A 22,237-nucleotide genomic window follows, 5' to 3' on the forward strand; every position below is an offset into this window, starting at 1 on the left:
TGTCGGAAGTTCCCTCATACTTAACTGTTTACCAATGATTGTTAAATTCAAAGTGATGTTGGAGCAAGTGTTACAACCTGAATAGCACAAATAGATTTCTATTTACTCTCTCAATTTATTTCAAGCATAGCCTAGTCAGGTGTACCTCTTTTATGCAGTGTGCATGGTTAGAAATAGCATTCACCAGATAGTGAGGACAAAAGTAATAGAAACATGAAACATTCATTCATAGAAACATATTTACTATTATACTAAATTATTTATTTGGATGTCCCCTGCATAGACCGCCATCTGAGGGCCGGCCTCTTTGTTGTGGGTACCGGTAGCTCCCAGTAGAGGAGGAAAGTACTGGCGAGCTAGCCAGATGTATGGAGGATCGACGTGACTGGAGATGCAGCTGGAGGGCTCATCCAGTGATGATCTGAGAGAGGGCGGCTCTATCTCTCTATCCATGGGTTCTACAGTTTGAGCCTGGCTCTCACTTACACAGCTGATAGTAGAAGACGACTCAAGGTAGGTTTTTTTTTTGCTGCTTGTGTTGTACGCTGTGTGTATACTAATGTGATTCGAGTTGTTGTAATATTGCTGTCATTTTGGGACCCTATGGCCCTACATGTTGAGTGAATGGTGATGTGAATCTTCAGTGTTGTGTTGTGTCTGCCGTTGAAGGTATTGAGTTGTACCAGGGAACAGTATATGTGTATGTGGCTCTTGGTCACATACGTGTGAGTTTGCTATTTCCTCTTAACTCATTGACTGCCAATGGCGTGTTTTGACGTATGTCAATCCAACACACCACACCGCCACTGACGTCTTTTGATGCATGTTGATGTACAGTAGATGGCACTCTTCGCTAACCATTTGACTCTCAGTGAAGCAGGAAATCACATGATCGCAAAAAAACAGCCACATTCTCTGCCATTCTAATAGATTTGGAAAAAATAAAAATGCCCACTTTGTGTCAAAGTGTCCTTGAGCAATACACTGAACCTCTAGCTGCTCCTGGTGAGCACGCTGCCGTTGACACGCATTGTTGCTTCTGCTGTCGGTGTGTGTCTATGTGTGTGAAAGGGTGAATATAACGTTACACTTGCCCAGCGCTTTAGCATAAAAGGTGCTATAGAAAATAGGAATACAGACCATTATAGAAACGCCAGACCAATTACACACACACACACACACACACACACACACACACACACACACACACACACACACACACACACACACACACACACACACACACACACACTTTTGCTTTGGACGAGTAATCCGTTTTCCCCTGAGTAGCTCGCTGTACTCCTGTGTGGATTATTTCAAAGGAACACCATATCTGACAGACCCTGAATAGATTTCACTCCCTTTTCCAGCAAGTGGAAAAAGTGCTGCCACCAGCAAGATGAGTGTGAGGACCTTGATTAGCTGTCCTTACACTGAAGCCGGCTTGTGCTGACAAAAAAACAGGAGGCTTTGGCAGGAGACTGTCGGCTTTTCACATTTATGTGAAAGTGTATCAGAGAGGAGAGAGCTGGGGAGGGAGGTCATAGGGCCCTATTTTCGCCGGTGCCTTAGCCATTATCCCTAAACTACTTTGCCATTTTTTACTATTTTTTAAAACATTTTCAAATAGTTTGAATAGCCAATCTGCAAGCTCACAATATGTAGATGTAGATCGGCTAGTTGAACTAATTGAAAATGTTTTTAAAAATGGTAAAAACTGGCAAAGTAGTTTAGTTATAATGGGCGAAAATAGGGCTCTGATATTCTCTATGGCAGGCCGGGGTCTTCAACGTTTTTCAGGCCAAGGACCCCTAGCTGAGAGAGAGATGAAGCAGGGACCCCCTATATATATTGTATACAATTGTGTTTAAGATTATTATTTTTTTACCTGCTCTTTTTCCCCCTCTACACCTACAGTATACCTCTTTGCCAAAAATAGCCGATCTACACGCTCTCAACGCCTCGCAGTCTTCACCGTCACCATCTTCTCACTCACCTCACCCCCCATACAGATGCTTGTTTGCAACATGTTCATCCTGGTTGATATTTAGTACTACACATACTGTAGCATTCTGGTGTAGGACAGTGGCCAAGGACGTCTGTGGAGCAGGCTTTGGAGACCAGCATTCTTTAGTCGTGTATCCAGCTCATATTTTAGATTTTGTATGTACATACAGTGTGAGTATCTGCTCGCTTTGGTTTATCTCTGTGTGTCTGATGAGCATTTTATTAGATTCTTAGTACAGCAGCGGATATTTTCAGATGTGGAGGGAAGTCAGATTTGACCTCTTGAGAGGTAGAACATACTGTAGAAAAACCTTTAAGGCATTCTTCCCAACTAAGTAGTGGATGCCCATTCATTGATACTTAGGACATTGCCAGAAGCCAAGGACATACATTTAAATCAAGGTCCAGGTCAAATTACATAGTAAAGTATATTTTAGCTTGGACACTGGATTATACTGCAGTATAATGAAACTTTACCTCCAGTTTGTGACGATAGGAATAATACAAAACAAATGACCAGAATAAACCCATGGTGGTTGTATATTTTAATACTATATTAATAGTAAATTACAATAATCAAGGTGCAAGGTTGGTTGTTCTTTATTGTCACATCTTGTGATACAGGGAAGAGAGAAAAAAAAAGACTCAACAAATAGTTTTGATAATGATACTGGTAAATCAAACTATGACGAAAAATGTAGGTCATAGTTTTTTTCACTGACAAAAACTAAATAAAAACGAAGCTACGATGACTAAAACTAAGACTAAATATATTGACATATATTTTGTCAACAAATAAAGACTAGACTAAAATGTTAGTGAGGGACTAGTGGAGAAGAGATCCAGTAGAACTTTTTCTGTTTGGTTGCGCTCGGGTGTTGCGCTCTGAAAATAGCAGATCTACAAGCTCACAACGTGTCGCGCTGTGACGGGCCTAGCTGCGACAGCTAGGCAATTCAATGCCAATACGCAATTATTTGAGTGACAATTCATTTAAATTTGTTTTCCTTTGTCCAGCCCCAGTCAGATGGCTCTGGCATATCTGGTTCCAGGACCATTGCCTGGTTCCAACAGTTGGCCCGGCACCAAGTGTGCTTGATGTGTTGCTTAGTTAGTGCTGCCTGGGTTGGAGAAATGTTCTCTAGTGTTCTTGACCTCTGTGTGACCACTACCTCAAAATGTTCCTCCATCTTTCCAGCTAACACACACACACACACACACACACACACACACACACACACACACACACACACACATACACACACACACACACACACACACACACACACACACACACACACACACACACACACACACACACACACACACACACACACACACACACACACACACTCAGGTCTGATTTAGCATTTCCATAATCCATTAAGACTGGGAACGCATCTGTGTCATTTTTAGATTTCTTTGGCTATTTTAGAAAAATCGTGAATATTTGTGCAAATCTTTGAATGTATATATATATTTTGTAAAAAAAAAACCCAAATCTTTTCTTCTGGGGGTCCCTGGAACAACATATTTTGAGATGGGGGTCTGTGGCCAAATATACATATAATTTGACATGAGAAAGTTTGAGAACCACTGATATATAGCAACATACGTTTTTATTAAAACTGTAGAAGACATTTGTGGAATCCCCCAGAAGCAAAGATTTGAGTTAAAAATGTTCACTTTAAAATATATATATTCAAAATGTTCATGATTTTTCAAAAATAGCAGATCTACAAGCTCGTAGCGCTGCACTTGGTGCCGCGCTATGACCTTGTATATCTACTTCTGTATTTGAATAGACAAAGTATAAGATAATGGTCAAAGTGGTTAAATCTAAAATGACAGATGCATTCCCGGTCTTAATGGGTTAACAGTCTTCAGCTGGTCTTTGTAGCGCTTCTTCTGCCCTCCAGCAGAGCGTCGACCGTGGTGTAGCCGGCCATACAGCACTCTGCGAGGCAAGCGGTTTGAGGGCATCCTTTACAATAGGACCCGGCCATCGTAGCTGGTGCTGAGTAATTGTAGCCTCTATACTCCTGCAGATGGTCTTTGAGAGTACTTGAGAGTGAGGCACACGATCACACCAGGTAATTCCCGCTCTAGGGCCCTGATGTGAAGTCACCCAGGCTTCGCGGCTGTAGAGGAGGGTAGTGATGCAGAAGGCTTGGTAGACACAGACCTTTGTGCGGAGAATCTCAGTTAAATACCGTGGAATACACACACACACACACACACACACACACACACACACACACACACACACACACACACACACACACACACACACACACATGCACGCACGATGTGAGGCAATACAGGGCATGTGATCGAATGTGATCGAACGGTAGAAGATGAGCCGCGGCAATCATGCAATGCGGCGCGTTGTGAGCTTGTAGATCGGCTATTTTCAAATAGCCAAAGTCTATATAGGGATGAAGTGGTTAATGTATGTTTTGTAATAATATTTAAAATCTACAAAGTAACTGAAGTTGTCTAATAATTGTAGTGGAGTAAAAGTAGAATATCTGCCGACGCAATGCGACACATTGTGAGCTTGTAGATCTGCTATTTTCAAAATATATTTCGACATTTTATATATTTTGAACTTGTGAAACGGGACATTCTGCATAATGAGTTGTTTCTACTTGTGTTACTTTAAGTACATTTTGATTCCAATACTTTTGTACTTTTACTCAAGTGAATTTTGAATTCCGAACTTTCACTTGTAACAGCACCCCAGTATTAATATGCTTAGAGATATTCAAGGATATCGTTGTGTACAAAGTGGACGGTGATATCACAGTTTTGTATTCAAACTGAATACAGCTGACTTGTCGCCTGAGGGCTGTTTTCCAAATAAGAGCAAGTTGACAGGCCTGAGAGCTCCAAATGTCACTCGTAGTCTCCATTTACCCTCTTAATGTCTCTCTCACTCTCTCTCTGTCTCTCCCTATTTCCCTCTCTCTCACTCTTCCCATCCTACCTTTTAGTATCTCTGGAACACCCATGAAGAGTGTGTGTGTGTGTGTGTGTGTGTGTGTGGGGGTCTCAGAGGTGCGTGTCTCAGAGGAGCGAGATAACCCAGGTGTATTAGGAGGCACGGAGGAGCAGCTGGAGATTAACGCTCCCTCGGTTCTTGTCCCAATTAGCATGGAGATGGACACCCCCCCCCCCCCCCCCCCACACACACACACACACACACACACACACACACACACCCCAGGGATTGTAAAATACCTTTAGGCAATTTCATGTCTTTTTCATGTGTCAGTAATTTCAGACATGGGCAGTAAGTCAGTTATGGGAGGCCGTAGCTGAATGGGTAGAGGTGGTGTATGGGAAACAGAATGATCACCTCAGTGAGACATAGTCGGCTATTAGACCTCCAGTGAAAGTTTTTTCAACGTCTATTCTTAGCCTAGACGTTGATTAGCTGTTTTTTAAGGGTCTACATACAGTATAGACGTCTATATTATAGACATCATTTCAACAGCTATAATATAGACGGTCTATATATAGACGCTTAAAAAACAGCTAATCAACGTCTTACACACCGGTGATTATACGAATATACGCGAAATTCGGACTCGTTCCGAATAAATAAAAGACGCTTTTTCGCTTCGCTTTTTCGCTCCGTGGAAGCTTGCATTGACTTTATAAGGTCTTAAATAAAAACGTATTATTTGCATGAAAAAATCGTCCCCGGTGTGTAAGGGCCTTAAGAATAGGCGTTGAAAAACTTTCACTTTTAGACCTGTTATAACCTGGTTTTAGCCTAGCCGTTAGACGTAGTTTAGATGTCTAATAGCCCGAACAATGCTCAGTGGGACCTGAGCAGCCATCAGCTGTGTGAAGCTGAAACGGGGCAGAGGTGGCTCAGGACGTAGAGGTGGTCACTGACATGTGTTCTCTCTGCTCTTCTATTGAGGCATTTAGATTGTGTCAAAAGGTCATGTCTCACATAGACACATGATCTGACATGAATATTTACCTGATGGTCAAGATTCAATTTATCTCTTGAGCAAGCAAGCAGGCAGGGCTCTATTAGCTCAATGGTTAAAAATGTCAGCACTTAAAAAGCGCAGGAAACTGGGTTCAAATCCGGGGCAGAAGAGTGAAGTTATATACATGCAGCTTTAAGGTAACTATGGCGATAAGCATCATCGGGGTCCCCCAGCAAAATAGCTGTCTGTGAACACGGAAATACGGTGCTAATGAAATGTCTATAATTTTATATTTATGAAATAACCGCAAAGTTAACCCACTGAGCTCTCCAAGCAAAATAGAACAAATTGTTGCTTTTGGGTGGAAACCTCATGTCCCAAAACCGTACTTTTTTATTATCTTAAAAAAATATATATACTGAAAATAGCCAATCTGCAAGCTCACAATGCGTCTCGCATCATGATGTGCTGTGAGCTTGTCTGAGATTTTCGCTCCTTGTGCGTCACTCTTGTAAAACTCTTGAAACGTGACACTATGAATTATGGAGATACACGGTTCGACAGCAAAACAAACTGCTAATAGAACAAATCCTCACACAATTACCTTCTCTCTTTGACAAATGACAGGCTAAATATTTTTTTTTTACTAAAGTAATTCAGTATTTTCCCTACAGTACCTCTAAGCAAAGAGAGCTCGAGAGCCCATTGGTAATGTTAACACAGTAGCAGAGCCTGGCTCATTAAGACACTAAGACCAGGAACGCATCTGTGTCATGTTTAGATGTCTTTGGGCTATTCAAAAATAGCAGATATAGAAGCTCATAGTGCGGCAGAGTGCAGATGAGCTTGTAGGTCTGCTATTTTTTGAGGTGTGCCAACCACTCCTACATTTGACTTTGTCCGTGTGTCCGTATGTCCGTCCGTCCGTATGTCCGTCCGTATGTCCGTATGTCCATCGTTTGAGCACGGGTGATTGGTCAAGCTTCACGTGACACGTGACAATATGTTGTCACGTGTCACTGATTGCAACACAAGGATGCAACCAGTTACACTTTCAAAGGCACCACTCTCTTCACACTGGGTGTGATTTTTTTTTTTTAATCATGAAAATGTGTGCAAATCTTTGAATGTGTTTATATATATTTTTAAAGCGAATATTTGTAACTCAAATCTTTGCTTCTGGTGGATTCGACAAATGTCTTCTAAATCCAAAACAGTTTTTTGAAAAAAATAAAAACTTATGCTGCTATATATATATATATATATATATATATATATATATATATATATATATATATATATATATATATATATATAATATCAGTGGTTCTCAAACTTTTTCATGTCAAGGACCACCCAAAATGATATGTATTTGGCCGCAGACCACCATCTCAAAATATGTTGTTCCAGGGACCCCCCAGAAGCAAAGATTTGAGTTAAAAAGTGAATGAAAAAAAAAATATATATATTCAAAGATTTGCTCACAAATTTTCACGATATTTCTAAAATAGCCAAAGTATAAAATAATGGTTGAAGTGGTTACACAGATATGCGTTCCCGGTTTTAATGGATCAAGACATGGGGGCATTCCCTGCTGTAATGGACAAGTTGGCCGTGTTTCTGTTAGACAACCCTCCTGTTTCCTCTTGGTTTGTGTGCGGTGACTCAGATACTCAGCCCATCCTTTTTTGTTGTAATTCTGCTTGGCAGTTGCCTCAGCTTTCTGACAATCTGCATCATGTTCGCAACTTGGCATCCTCAGTTTTTTTTCTTCTTTTTTTTTCTGGAGAGTTCTTGCAGCCTCGGTTTGTCTGTGCTTCAAAGCAGTGTGAACTGTGGGGCTGTGTACTGTAGCTACAGTATGGAAAAGTGTTGCCAAAACAATGTTGTCGATCATCGTTATGTGCTGCTTCTTGCACTGTGAGAGCGAGAGGGACCACAGACTTCAATCCATTCTCATTGGCAGTGGTGGAAAAAGTACTCACGTTTTTTTACTTAAGTAAAAGTATCAATACTACAATGCAGAAATACTCTGTTACAAGTAAAAGTCTGGTATTCAGAATTTACTTGAGGAAAAGCACACAAGAATTGGCATCAAAATATACTTAAAGTACCAAAAGTAAAAGTACTCATTGTGCAGACTGTCCCATTTCGCAAGTTCAACGTGTATAAAGATCTTTTGTAAATAGCCGATCTACAAGCTCACAATGCGTCACGTCGCGACGCATTGTGAGCTTGTAGATCGGCTATTTTCAAATGGCCGAAATGTATATCAGGCTGAAGTGGTGCATGCATGTTTTGTAATAATAATCTGAATCTGCAAAGTAACTAGTAACTAAAGCTGTCAAATAATTGTAGTGGAGTAAAAGTACAATATTTGCCCCTGAGATGTAATGGATTAGAAGTAAACGTATTGAAAATGGGAAATACTCCAATAAAGTCAAACTTGAGTAAATGTACTTAGTCACTTTACACAACTGACTGTGGGCTGTACTAGTATGGAGAAGTCCAAATGTTGTCTTTATCTTTATCTGCTGCTTCTTGCACTGTGAGAGCAAGAGGGACCACAGACTTCAATCCACTCTCATTGGGCCTCATTCACGAAACCTTTCTTGAATTATTTACTTTTGTTCTTGATAGGAGAGCCTATGAAAAACCACAGAGCCACTCAATGCTGTGTGTGTCCCAGGTGTACCAGATGATGAGTGCCAATTGTTCCTAAATTGGATGCACATGTGCCTGTTCATGTTCATTTGCATAGACACCCTGTTAAGACCATAAAAGGCATGAAGGCGTACAGTATTGCTTGTGTGCAAATGGTGTAAAGGTTACAATTATTACATAATCCTCTGATCGCAATTATTTGAGATAATCGCAATTATGTTTCCATATTGAAAATGTTCATACATTTTCAAATATAAAAAAAAGAAATGATGTGTTGTAAGCTTGTAGATCCGCTATTTCTACATGTATAAAATGATGAAATATGTCAATAATTCCTTTGTACTATGTTTAATTATGTGTCAAATCTGCCCTGTGCAATTTTTGATTAAGAAGCCTAAAAGGCCAACTTATAAAATTGTTATTCATATGTTCCAGCGTTCAATGGCCAAACACAATCAAAAACAATTAAATCGTCAATCACAATTATTTGAGTGACAATTAATCGTCAACTTAAATTTGGAATCGTGACAGCCCTAGTAAAGGTCTCAAACAATGAAATTATGGTTTTATTGTCATGCGTGTGGCTGAAAAAGAAGTACTGTAAGTAGTGGAGTGGCAGGAGCAGATACAAAAGCATGGAAAGAAATGACTAATGCTGCCAATGCTGGCAGCAGAGAGACCACTGATGATTTTAATTAGAAATGACCTGACTAGGGGTGAATCACATTAGCCTGGCATTGGCCAGACTGATAACGTGGATTCACTCTCACGTTCCTCCCCGGTATTAATGTGGACTTTGGCCCATAGGGAGTGAGTATTGAGTATGAGAAATCAGAAAATTATCGGGCCAATCAGTGACTGCGTTTCAACTGCTGTCCGTACAACAGTGAAAAGCATCAAAATCATTTTCTGATTTCTCATACTCGCTCCCTATGGGCCCGAAGTCCAGACTGATACCGGGGAGGAACGTGAGAGTGAATCCACGTTATCAGTCTGGCCAATGCCAGGCTAGGATCACCTGCATACTATATCACGGCTCAGTTTTTGTCGCAGTTGGCCCAGTTTCGAATCCAACAGAGTTTCTTTGCTGCATTGCTCCTTTCCTTTCTATCTCCTGCCATTCCTGTTTCTCTAGTACTCACTGTCAAATAAAGCAGAAAATACCAAACCCTAATCTTAAGAAAAAGTGGTATTAAGTGGTATTCTGCTGATATTAATAAAGCATAAACTAGAGAGAAAGCCTAGCTGGTTTCTGGGTCAGTGGGGGCTGCCCGGCCCGCTAGTCAGCTGGCACATTATTCCGACGTCCCAACAATCTGAAAAATGTGAGGTTATATGCTTAGTTACAATGTCAAGTCAAATGTATTTGTATAGCACATTTGAAACAACAGCAGTTGACCCAAAGTGCTTTCCATGAGACGATAGTAACATAGACCGTAGTCTATTCACAAAGCAATAATAAAAGCCTATAACGTAATCAGAAAGCAAAAACAAATAGAAACAAAACAACAACAAACAACAACAGAGAATGACCTCAAACTCTGTTAATGTGCACAGTCGGACCACAATCGTACTTCGGACTAATGGCCTGGCACCGGGTCAGCGCCTCTAGCCTACTCATAAGACTCCTGCAGTAAGAGTTGGCCATGACCTTCTCCAATTCATATTAAAACGCAAAGTACAGTATAAGCACAGTTTAGCCCAGGGGTGATGCAACTTTGATGATGGAGAGGGCCACTATATTTCCACACTCACTCCAGATGGCCACATTGCATATACTGTTGGTCAGACACCTCTCATCTCTTTATTGTAACTTTTTTCGTAAATGAATGCCGTACTTTGCAATTCTATGTCACACAAAAGTAGCAAAAATAGCCGATCTACAAGCTCAAAATGCATCGCACTGCGACGAGTTTTGAGCTTGTAGATCTGCTATTTTTTGCTATTTTTGAATTAGAACCCTGATTTATTGTTTTGCTATTTTTGAATTGGAATCCTGTAAAGTAACATTTTCATTTAATTTCAAATGCATTTAGTTATACTTAAGTTAACTTTATGAACTTCAATACAAATACAGTACATTGGACATAAAAAAGACAATAGAATTGTAATACTACCGTAGTCATTAAGCTACTTATATAGACTGGAGTAATCAAAGCGGGTCATGTTTGCATGTTCATCTGAAATCAATAATATATCAGTATTCCGATATTAACCTGCAGGCCACATTAAGTGAAGGTAGGGGCCACATGTGGCCCCCGGGCCGCCAGTTGGCCATGTATGGTTTAGCCACAATTATTTACACGGCTGCTCAATTCTGATTGGTCAGTCAGGGCATTCAGCGATAGCAGACTGCTAAATGAATAACCAGTGGTGGAAAAAGTACTCCCAATCTTTGACTTAAGTAAAAGTATCAATTCTGCAGTATTGAAATGCTCTGTTACAAGTAAAAGTCCAGAATTCAAAATGTACTTGAGTAAAAGTACAAAAGTATTGGCATCTAAATTTACTTAAAGTACCAAAAGTAAAAGCACTAATTATGCAGAATATCCCATTTCAAGTTTTCAAATGTATAACATCTTTTGAAAATAGCCGATCTACAAGCTCACAATGCGTCGCATCGTGACGTATTGTGAGCTTGTAGATCGGCTATTTTCAAATGGCCGAAATGTATATAGGGCTGAAGTGGTTAACGTATGTTTTGTGATAATAATCAAAATTTACAAAGTAACTAGTAAACTAAAGTTGTCAAATAATTGTTGTGGAGTAGAAGTACAATATTTGCCTCTGAAATATAGTGTAGTAGAAGTAAAATACTGAAAATTGGACGTACTCAAGTAAAGTAAAAATACCTCAAAATTGTAGTTACAGTACTTGAGTAAATATACTTAGTTACTTTCCACTACTGTATCCAACATGGTGGCCAAGTAACATCACATTTTCCAGCTAAACAGTACAGCAAAGTATGTTTATGAAAATATTTCAGGTGAGAGGTTGTAGGCAATAACAATAACTTGATTCATATTTGATCAGCAGTAGTTTGATAGTTTGGCTGGAATTTTGCCAGCCATCCTTGTTCCGCTGCACAGACCAATTTGCATAATCTATTCTAACAGACTATTTTGTTTACCCGAAAGCAATGAAATCTAATTAAATGAAATTTAATATTTGTTTAATATTTTTGTAATACTTTGTGCCAGATCGCTTTCTTCTTCTGTAAGAAGTCGGGATAATGAACGAACGGCGAGGTGATCATTATTGAGAAATACTGTAACCCCCCTTAGAGTGATTTAAGAGCCCTCCACTTCACGTCAGGATCCTGCCATCACCCTGTCAGGGTTTATTTCTGAATAATGACCACCTCACTGTTCATTATTATTCCTTATGCGCTGCTGTACGATACTTTCAATAATTGGCAAGATTGCTCTGTCAGGTGTCCAGTTGTAGCATAAGAGATACAAAACAATATGAGGCTATACTGTGTATGTCTGTCTGTCTAGGTAGCTACATCAAACGTGAGGTAGACATGGGCAAATACTGTGGCATGGTAATGTTGGACTTGCAAAAGGCGTTTTGACACTGTAAATCATTCAATCCTCGGTGGCACGGTGGCGCAGTCGGTAGTGCTGTCGCCTCACAGCTAGAAGGTCCTGGGTTTGATTCCCGCCGGGGACGCTGTGGGCGGGGGGCTTGTTCTCTCCTCCGCGTCATCAGTGCCCACACCCTAGGTTGGATTGGTGAAAGGGCCTTTCTGTGTGGAGTTTGCATGTTCTCCCCGTGTCTCCTAGGGTAGGTACCCTCACAAAAAACATGCAGTAATCCTGGTCTCTATACTGCCTCCCCCTGGTCAGCCTACGTCCTACCGGGGAAACTCCACCCTGTCAGGTGATAAGAAGCGGCTTGCTAGCGCTCATGCATTGAAGGAGGCATGAGCTCGGCTCCAGGCTCTCCCTTGGCTGGCAGAGGGAGTGTAGCGCTCCCAGGATTACTTAGACAATTGGCGCTGGGTGAAAAAATGGGTTACAAAATCGTGGGATAAAAATGTAGTAAAAAAAAAGCATTCTATCCTACTGGATCTTCTTTGGTGTTTCCACTAGATGGCACTGTTCTGCAACCTATGAGCCACCATTTCAGGCTCAGACACAGAGAGATCGAGGAGATCACGTGATCACAAGATTTACTCCTCCATCCACTTCCTGATTAGCGTACAACATAACCATGAATTCAATGCTTCATGGGGTGTGTAATTGATAGAAAATAAGTAATCTTTTGGGTGAACTACTCCTTTAATGACATAAAATCAGCACGTACCTACATGCAATTTGTTCCTCTTAGTGGATGACTTTGCACTCCTGGTCTCGGGCAGGTCGGAAAAGCACTCAGCGCTGAGCTCAGCAATATCTGCACTTTTCCGATAACAAACTATGTCATTACACCTGGGAAAAACATAATTGCATACTTTTTGGGTCCAATACCAACCTTAGCAGTTCCCCTGAGGGCTTTACGGTCAGAGAGCCGGTGACAAATCAACAGTGGTGGAAAGTAACTAAATACATTTACTTAAAGGGATATTTCACTTTCAAAAAAACTTTTGGTCATTTTATCATCTACTCAGGCCTTTGTGAACCCCCGAGACAGTTTTTAAGTTGCTTGATTCATTATTTAGATATTTGATATTCATTTTATCAGATACGCCCCCTTCCTATACAAACCCATTGTAAGATTCATCAAAAACACCCGTCCTTGGTTCTGGTGACTCATCCTGCCCTCCTAATGCGTGAGGGGGCCGTGTTTTTTCAATTACTTTTTTCATTTATGTTTAATATTTTTTTTGGAAAATGAAAAAAAAAACAAAAACAATAAAAAATGTAAATAAAATACAATGGGTTACAATGGGTTTGTATAGGAAGGGGGCGTGTCTGATAAAATGAATATCAAATATCTAAATAATGAATCAAGCAACTTAAAAACGGGGGGTCTCGGGGGTTCACAAAGGCCTGAGTAGATGATAAAATGACCAAAAGTTTTTTTGAAAGTGAAATATCCATTCAAGTACTGTACGTAAGCACAATTTTGAGGTATTTGTAATTTACTTGAGCATTTCCAATTTCCACTACTTTGACTTCTACTCCACTACATCTCAGAGGCGAATATTGCACTTTTACTCCACTACAATTATTTGAAAACTTTAGTTACTAGTTAGCCTGGTAAACCCCTCCCTCCGGAAATCTCATTTGTATTTGATTTCAGTAGTGATGCAAATGAGATTTCCGGAGGGAGGGGGGTTTACCAGGCTAGTTACTAGTTACTTTTAAGATATAAATTGTGATATTATGACACATAATCACTTTAGCCCTATTTTATAACTAGGCTATTTGAAAATAGCCGATCTACAAGCTCACAACACATCGCATTGCAGCGCGTTGTAAGCTTGTAGATCTGCTATTTTGTAATTTTACTTTTGGTACTTTGAGTACATTTTGATACCAATACCTTTGTACTTTTACTCAAGTACATTTTTTTACCCTGGACTTTCACTTTTAACAGAGTAGGCCTACTTCTACATTGCAGTATTGATACTTAAGTAAAAGTAAAACATTCGAATACTTTTTCCACCACTGACCAGCAGTCATGAAACACATTGATACCCCAAACACAATGTAAAACTGACCTGAAAAATATGGTTACTGTCCTCAATATTTACTTGGACCCATTGAGACCTGAAGCCGATTCTACATGTCTCCTAAATCTCAACAGTTTTCTGAAAAACGTATGTTTCTATATCAGTGGTGCTCAATCTTTATCATGTCAACGACCCCCAAAATTATATGTATTTGGCCGCGGACCCCCTTCAAAATATGTTGTTCCAGGGACCCCCAGAAGCAAAGATTTGAGTTGAAAATGTTCGCTTTAAATATATATATATTCAGAAGATTTGAACACATTTTCACGATTTTTCAAAAATAGCAGATCTACAAGCTCGTAGCGCGGCACTCGGTGCCGCGCTATGAGCTTTTATATCTGCTATTTTTGAATAGCCAAAGTGTAAAATAATGCTTTTTAGCTCAAATCTAAAAATGACACAGTTCCAGGTCTTAATGGGTTAAATGTATCCCAGAGACATCAAAAGTGGAAATAATTATAGAGATACAAGGTTTCTTCCCAACAGCGATGACATGCTACTGGAAAGATAGAAAGAGTCTGAGATGGGTTAAGCCATTAAAAGCTTAAGAGATGTGAGATTAGGATAGTGTGGAGAGTGGAATCTGGGGCTATTAGACCAGCTCCCCGTTGAGAAAGGTTGTGCCAAATGAGCCCCTCTACCCCAACATAACTCGGTTCTACCCAGGAGGAAGCCCAATCAAAACATTGGCTAATAAACTCTCGGGCCACATTCAACTATATGATATCCCTTTCTTCAAAGGCTCTCTATCACGTTGAGGTTCTCTTCAGCCATTAATTATAGGAGAATCTGTGGAGGGAAGGGCAACGAAGGCAAACTAAAAGTATGATATTTGCCTCCGAGATGTAGTGGAGTAGAAGTAAAAGTGCTGAGAATAGTCCAATAAAGTGAAAATACCTCAAAATTGTTCTTAAGTACAGTACTTGAGTAAATGTACTTAGTTACTTTACGCCACTGGCTATTACAGATACAGTGAGGAACCAGCTCTCTCAAACAGAAGGCTGCAGTTACATAATGGTCAAAATGTGTGGTGACAGTGGGTGTAGTGTTCATTTGTGTATAACTACATGTCATTTTAAATGACTAGGGTGATGCCCGCGGGGAACACATGCCCCTCCGCTTATGCAATAGACCAAATCATCATGACATCACCACAACAACAAATTACATTCCGGGCAGTGGTGTAAAGTAACAAAGTACATTTACTCAAGTACTGTGCTTAAGTACACTTTTGAGGAATGTTTACTTTACTGGATCATTTCCCATTGTCAATACTTTTACTTCTACTGCACTACATCTCGGAAGGCAAATATTGTACTTTTACTCCACTGCAATTATTTGAAAACTTTAGTTACTAGTTACTTTGCAGATATAAATTATTATATTATAAAACATAAATTGACCACTTTAGCCCTAATTTATGCATAGGCTATTTGAAAATAGCCGATCTACAAGCTCACGGCGCGTCGCATGTAGATCGGCCATTTTCAAACATTTGAGTACTTTTACTTTTGGTAATTTAAGTATATTTTGATGCCAATACTTTTGTACTTTTACTCAAGTGACATTTTGAACACAGGCCTTTTACTTGTAACAGAGTACTTCTAAATTGTGGTATCAATACTATCAGAACTTTTTCCACCACTGATTCCGGGTAGAATGCTGCCATACGCTGCCACGCTGGCAGAATCACATTGGAGCAGTATTATTCATTAATGGGATGTTTCACTTTCAAACATGTTTGGGGTCATTTTAATGTCTTCTCAGCCATTTATTGAGCACCACAGACCGTTTTTAAGTTGCTTGATTCAGCATTTAGATATTTGATATCAATTTTATCAGACACGCCCCAAACCCATTGTAACTTCAGCTCAAACTCAATTTTTTACCATGTTAGACACATTGACAACACCCGTCCTCGGTTCTGGTGACTGATATCGTCCCTCTAATGCGTGAGGAGACCCTGTTTATTCAATTACGTTTTTCATTTATTTTTCAATTTTTGGGCGGGGGAAACTCTAAAACATTTATACATTTATATAAATGGAGTTTATATCCACATCCACCCACCCACACAAGTCCAGCCCGGGGGATGTCATGCTAAGAAAAAAGTATGTGTCACTCATACAGTCATGACGGTTTCTCATCCACCCACACACATCATCTTCCTGATGCTTCCGTCAGATTGCAGATGGCTGTTATTAAGGCCTTGGCCCATTAAATAACTGCCCCAGATTAGGAATGATGTCACCAAGAAACCATCACAAAGCATTCATCAAACCATAACATTAGCGTGCACTGGCACCTCATTGTGAATTGTGCTTTATCGTTGTTATTGCCACCTTAACCCATTCAATCCCATTCAAATTAACCATTATTTTATACTTTGGGCTATTCAAAAATAGCAGATATAGCTATGAGCTTGTAGATCTGCTATATTTATTTATTTATTTCTTCGTGAAAGTTTGTGCAAATCGTTGAATGCTTCTTGGGATTCTACAAATGTCTTCTAAATCCTAACCGTTTTAAAAAAAACTTATGTTGCTATATATATCAGTGGTTCTCAAACTTTTTCATGTCAAGGACCCCACAAAATGATATGTATTTGTCTGCGGACCCCCCCATCTCAAAACATGTTGTTCAGGGACCCCCCAGAAGCAAATATTTGAGTTTAAAAAAAAAATATATATATTCAAAGATTTGCACAAATGTTCACAATTTTTCAAAAATAGCAGATATACAAGCTCATAGCGTAGCACAGAGTGCCGCGCTATGAACTTGTAGATCTGCTATTTTTGAGTAGCCCAAAGAAATAAAAAAAATGACACAGATGCGTTACCGGTCTAAATAGATTAATGGAAAGCCAAGCCTGAAGGAATTCATTTAGCTGTATTGTCTCATATTGGGGGACTAATCTAAAATATGATTTACAGTCCACTGGCCTTATATGTGTTCACAGAAGCGCTAGGAATCGATAAGAAGAAAATAAATATGCAAGGCAAAGACTCTTGGTCTTTTTATGAATCAACAGAATGGTTGAATACATCGTTCTCCATTTCATCTAGCAGTGCTCGTCCCCTTGGAGGTCTGTCTGTCTCTGTGCAATAGCTGAGAACACCCAGTATGTGAGGAGCCATGCAACACTAATTAAAGACTCCTTATCTGAGTCCTGAGTACTTAAAAATGCATGTGTGTAGACACTTATATATGTTACATGGCACACACACACACACACACACACACACACACACACACACACACACACACACACACACACACACACACACACACACACACACACACACACACACACACACACACATGAATGGCCATAAGTCACTGTGTGTGTGTGTCTGTGTGTGTGTGTGTATATGAAACATTGATTTAACTAAAACCGTTCAAAAAGCAATTAACTGGTATGAATCATCGTAACACTCAATTGAAACTACACATTGCTTGTGAAGATTAACTCATAAGGCTTTTGCATACAATCACATCAGATGAAGATAGAGTGCTTATACATTAGAGCCCTTGAAAAAGTGTTTTACTCCTCCTTTTTTCCCGTCTTTCTCTTGATCTTAAACGATGATGTCATTCTATGCTAACTGTCACCTCCACTAGAGTCACAGACTGAACACCTCAAGCATATCATGACTAACGTCACATTATTGTTATTATAATTATTAACTAATTGTCCCATTTCCAGGCGTTTCTACTCCGCACAATTTAATTTTCATTTTAGATCCGTGGAGAAATGTCTGTCTGAAGTGGTTGTCTGTCTAGAGGGAACTAATCTCTCAAGAACAGATTCAGTGCTGCGCTTGAATCTGTCGGGAGCCGCATTGAGAACCTATGCACATGGGCTACACGTGGGCGGGCCTTCAGATCAGGAAGCAGGCCGCGCTTTACCCAATCAAATGTAGTGGGCGGGATTTACATCTGTGCGCTCACGCTTCCCACTTGAAACAAACCGAAACTCATTTAACAATAGCGTCCTTGAAGCCGACAAAACCACGGAAAGTTAGTAACATTTTAACTTGCTCTTTCATCATAGAAACAAGTGGGCTTATAACCAAAATGATCCATGTTCTCTGGTAGAAATGGTGTTAGTGTTCCGTGGAGAAATATTGTTAATGGGAATGAAAACATAGGCACACCACCGGAAGTGGAGGGCTGAGGGCAGACCAAAACCCCGGTGTCCAGTCGGCATAGTTCTACTTAATCGCTCCTCCCAGAGTCAAATCAAAGGTAAAAAAAACAGCAGAGGGCGCTGTTTTTCCTTTTTTTTTTTTACTATGGGTTCCCAGATTGAGAGGGAACAAAGACTGAGAAAATTAAAAACGGAGACCTACTTGGCACACCCATTCAACACCAGTGGTGGAAAAGTTTACTTAAGTAAAGGTATCAATACTGCAATATAGAAATACTAGTACAAGTACAAAAATGATTGAAAATTGCAGATCTACAAGCTTACAACACGTCGCATCGTGACGCATTGTAAGCTTGTAGATCTGCTATTTTCAAATGGCCTATGTATAAAATATGGCTAAAGTGGTTAATGTAAAAATGTAATATTTGCCTCTGAGATGTAGTGGAGTAGAAGTAAAAGTACTGAAAATTGTACTTAAGTACAGCACTTGAGTAAATGTACAGTTACTTTACACCACTGTTCAACACCCAGAGCATCGTTCCCAAACTGGTTGAAACAAGACATGACATGACATCTTTTATTACTGATCATCAGTTTCACATTCATTGTCAAGAAGCAATCATTAACACACTGGATTATTAACATGTCAAATATGTATGCACTGTATCATATGTCTGACTGTCCTTCACATATCTCGAGAAGAGTTCATCTGACCAACTTAGAGCAAGTAGGCAGTCACTGCTGAAAATCATCACCCACCTTAATATTGTTACAGCATGAGACATTTTACAGCTTCGAAACTGCATTTCAGTATTTAGATATTTGATATTTATTTTATCAGACCTTCCTGTACAAACCCATTGTAACTAACTAATTGAAAAAAAAAACAGTCCTGGGTTCTGGTGACTGATATTGTCCTTCTAATGCGTAAGAGGGCCGTGTTTTTTCAATTTCATTTTTTTTTTGTAGTTTGGGAAAATGGAAAAAAATGTAATACAATAAAAACATAAAAAATAAATAATGAAAAAAGTAATTGAAAACATGGCCCCCTCACGTACAGTATTAGAAGGGCAGTATGAGTCACCAGAACCAAGGAACTGCTTCGAAACATTTTATGAATCAACAGAATGGTTGAATACATCGTTCTCCATTTCATCTAGCAGTGCTCGTCCCCTTGGAGGTCTGTCTGTCTCTGTGCAATAGCTGAGAACACCCAGTATGTGAGGAGCCATGCAACACTAATTAAAGACTCCTTATCTGAGTCCTGAGTACTTACAAATGCATGTGTGTAGACACTTATATATGTTACATGGCACACACACACACACACACACACACACACACACACACACACACACACACACACACACACACACACACACACACACACACACACACACACACACAGACACACACACACACGAATGGTCATAAGTCACTGTGTGTGTGTGTCTTTGTGTGTGTGTGTGTATATGAAACATTGATTTACTGTAACTAAAACCATTCAAAAAGCAAGTAACTGGTATGAATCATTGTAACAGCCAATTGAAATTGCTTGTGAAGATTAACTCATAAGGCTTTTGCATACAATCACATCAGATGGAGATGGAGTGCTTATACATTAGAGCCCTTGAAAAAGTTTCTCTTCTCTTGATCTTAAACGATGATGTCATTCTATGCTAACTGTCACCTCCACTAGAGTCACAGACTGAACACCTCAAGCATATCATGACTAACGTCCCATTATTATTATTATAATTATTAACTAATTGTCCCATTGCCAGGCGTTTCTACTCCACACAATTTAATTTTCATTTTAGATCCGTGGAGAAATGTCTGTCTGAAGTGGTTGTCTGTCTAGAGGGAACTAATCTCTCAAGAACAGATTCAGAGCTGCGCTTGAATCTGTCAGGAGCTGCGTTGGGAACCTATGCACATTGGCTACAAGTGGGCGGGCCTTCAGATCAGGAAGCAGGCCGCGCTTTACCCAATCAAATGTAGTGGGCGGGATTTATAAAAAAAATAAATAATGAAAAAAGTGATCGAAAACATGGCCCCCTCACGTATTAAAAGGGCAGTATGAGTCACCAGAACCAAGGAACTGCTTCGAAACTGCATTTCGAATTAATTGCAAAAAAATAATAGAAAAGGAACATATTTTGTCATTAAAGTAGAAGTCCGGAATTAAAAATTGACTTGAGTAAAAGTAGAAAGGTATAGGTATCAAGATGTACTTGTTAAAGTACCAAAAGTAGAAGTACTCATTATACAGAATGTCCCATTTCACAAGTTTTCTCCCAAAAAATCTTTTGAAAATAGCAGATCTACAAGCTTACAATGCGTTGCATTGCGACGCATAGAGCTTGTAGATCTGCTTGTAGATCTGCTATTTTCAAATGGCCAAAATGTATATAGGGCTGAAGTGAGTAATGTATGTTTGTGATAATAATAAAAATCTACAAAGTAACTAGTAGGCTAACTAAAGTTTTCAAATAATTGTAGTTGAGTAAAAGTACAATATTTGCCGCTGAGATGTAGTGGAGTAGAAGTAAAAGTACTGAAAACTGGAGATACTCCAGTAAAGTAAAAATACCTCAAAATTGTACTTAAGTACAGTACTTAATTAAATGTATTTAGTTAATTTTTCACCACTGGTACTGACAAATGTCAGCCTAACCTTTTCAGGCTGCTGCTGAGTGGTTGGGTTTCAGCATCACATTCAGCAGGAGCCACAGGGTTATGCAAGGGTTAATGGTGTTGCCAGACTTATTGTAAAAAAGAAATACAGAAAAACAATCGGTGAAAAGAAAGGCTCAAGAATGGGTTTCTTTTACACCGGACACTAATTGTTACATGGACAGGCCTGTGTGTCTCATCTCGGGTGGCCCCCCCTAAACCACCCCACCCCAACCCAACAAATGAAGCATTGGAGATTGTAGTGAACATGTGTCACCTGTTTTTTTTTTGTAGACTGCTAAAGTCCAATTTATACTGTGTTGTGTCGTACGACAAATGTATGTGTTTTCAAGTGTAAAAGTGTTAACTTGAAGCGAGCGATGAAATCTCATTAAAATACATGTTTCAATGAGACCGTCCTGAAGTACCACGAGCGACAACGTGTCGTCCAGCGACGTCGTCCACCCCTCCTATATTCGCTCACAGGGTCTCTATTTGAGCGAGATTTCGCGTCCGTGTCTCGCCCCCAAACACTTTTTATTTGATTGATTGAATACTTTATTAACAGATTTGTAAACAACAGCGGTGTGTTACAATGGTTGTTAAAAGGATAACACAAAAAGCCTCTGTAGGGACTTGTTTCCATTGTGGACCTGGTTGAGATGTGCACGCTGCTTTGTCATAGAGTTAAAAAATAAGTGCTTTGTGCCTGTTCCTGGAATACATCTATAGGCTACTATTTTGATTGTCAGACGTTTTATTAAGAGTGGAGGAAGTTGGATTTTGTAGACGGAAAACAACACAATGGCTACTGCACCCACACTTTGTTCTTCATATTTGAGGATTGTTCTATAAACACGGTATAGTGAGACCCTCATTACTTCATATTTATAGCCTAAAGTTCAATCGACCACCATCAAACAGTAGCTACAGTGAGTGAAAAAAGCTCCGCTATTCAGTGATGTAAGAAGTAGTCAGTTATTTTACTTAAGTAAAAGTAGCAAACAATATAGAAATACTTTGTTACAAGTAAAAGGCCTGTTAAAAATGTTGAGTAAAAGTACAAAAGTATTGGCATCAAAAAATATACTCAAAGTAGTAAAACTT

General features: G+C 39.6%; 1 protein-coding gene across 1 annotated transcript in view; it reads left to right on the forward strand.

The window, feature by feature from the left end:
- ilvbl (ilvB (bacterial acetolactate synthase)-like) overlaps positions 1–14,058 on the forward strand; it is a 194,945-nt gene extending 180,887 nt beyond the window's left edge. Inside the window, exon 15 of the transcript XR_014601317.1 lies at positions 14,041–14,058. The gene's annotated coding sequence lies outside the window, so the exon portion shown is untranslated. The remainder of the gene's footprint in view (positions 1–14,040) is intronic.
- Positions 14,059–22,237: the final 8,179 nt, after the last annotated feature.

The sequence above is a fragment of the Gymnoscopelus microlampas genome (assembly GCF_963454915.1).
Source record: "Gymnoscopelus microlampas genome assembly, chromosome: 8".
Taxonomy (NCBI): Eukaryota; Metazoa; Chordata; class Actinopteri; order Myctophiformes; family Myctophidae; genus Gymnoscopelus; species Gymnoscopelus microlampas.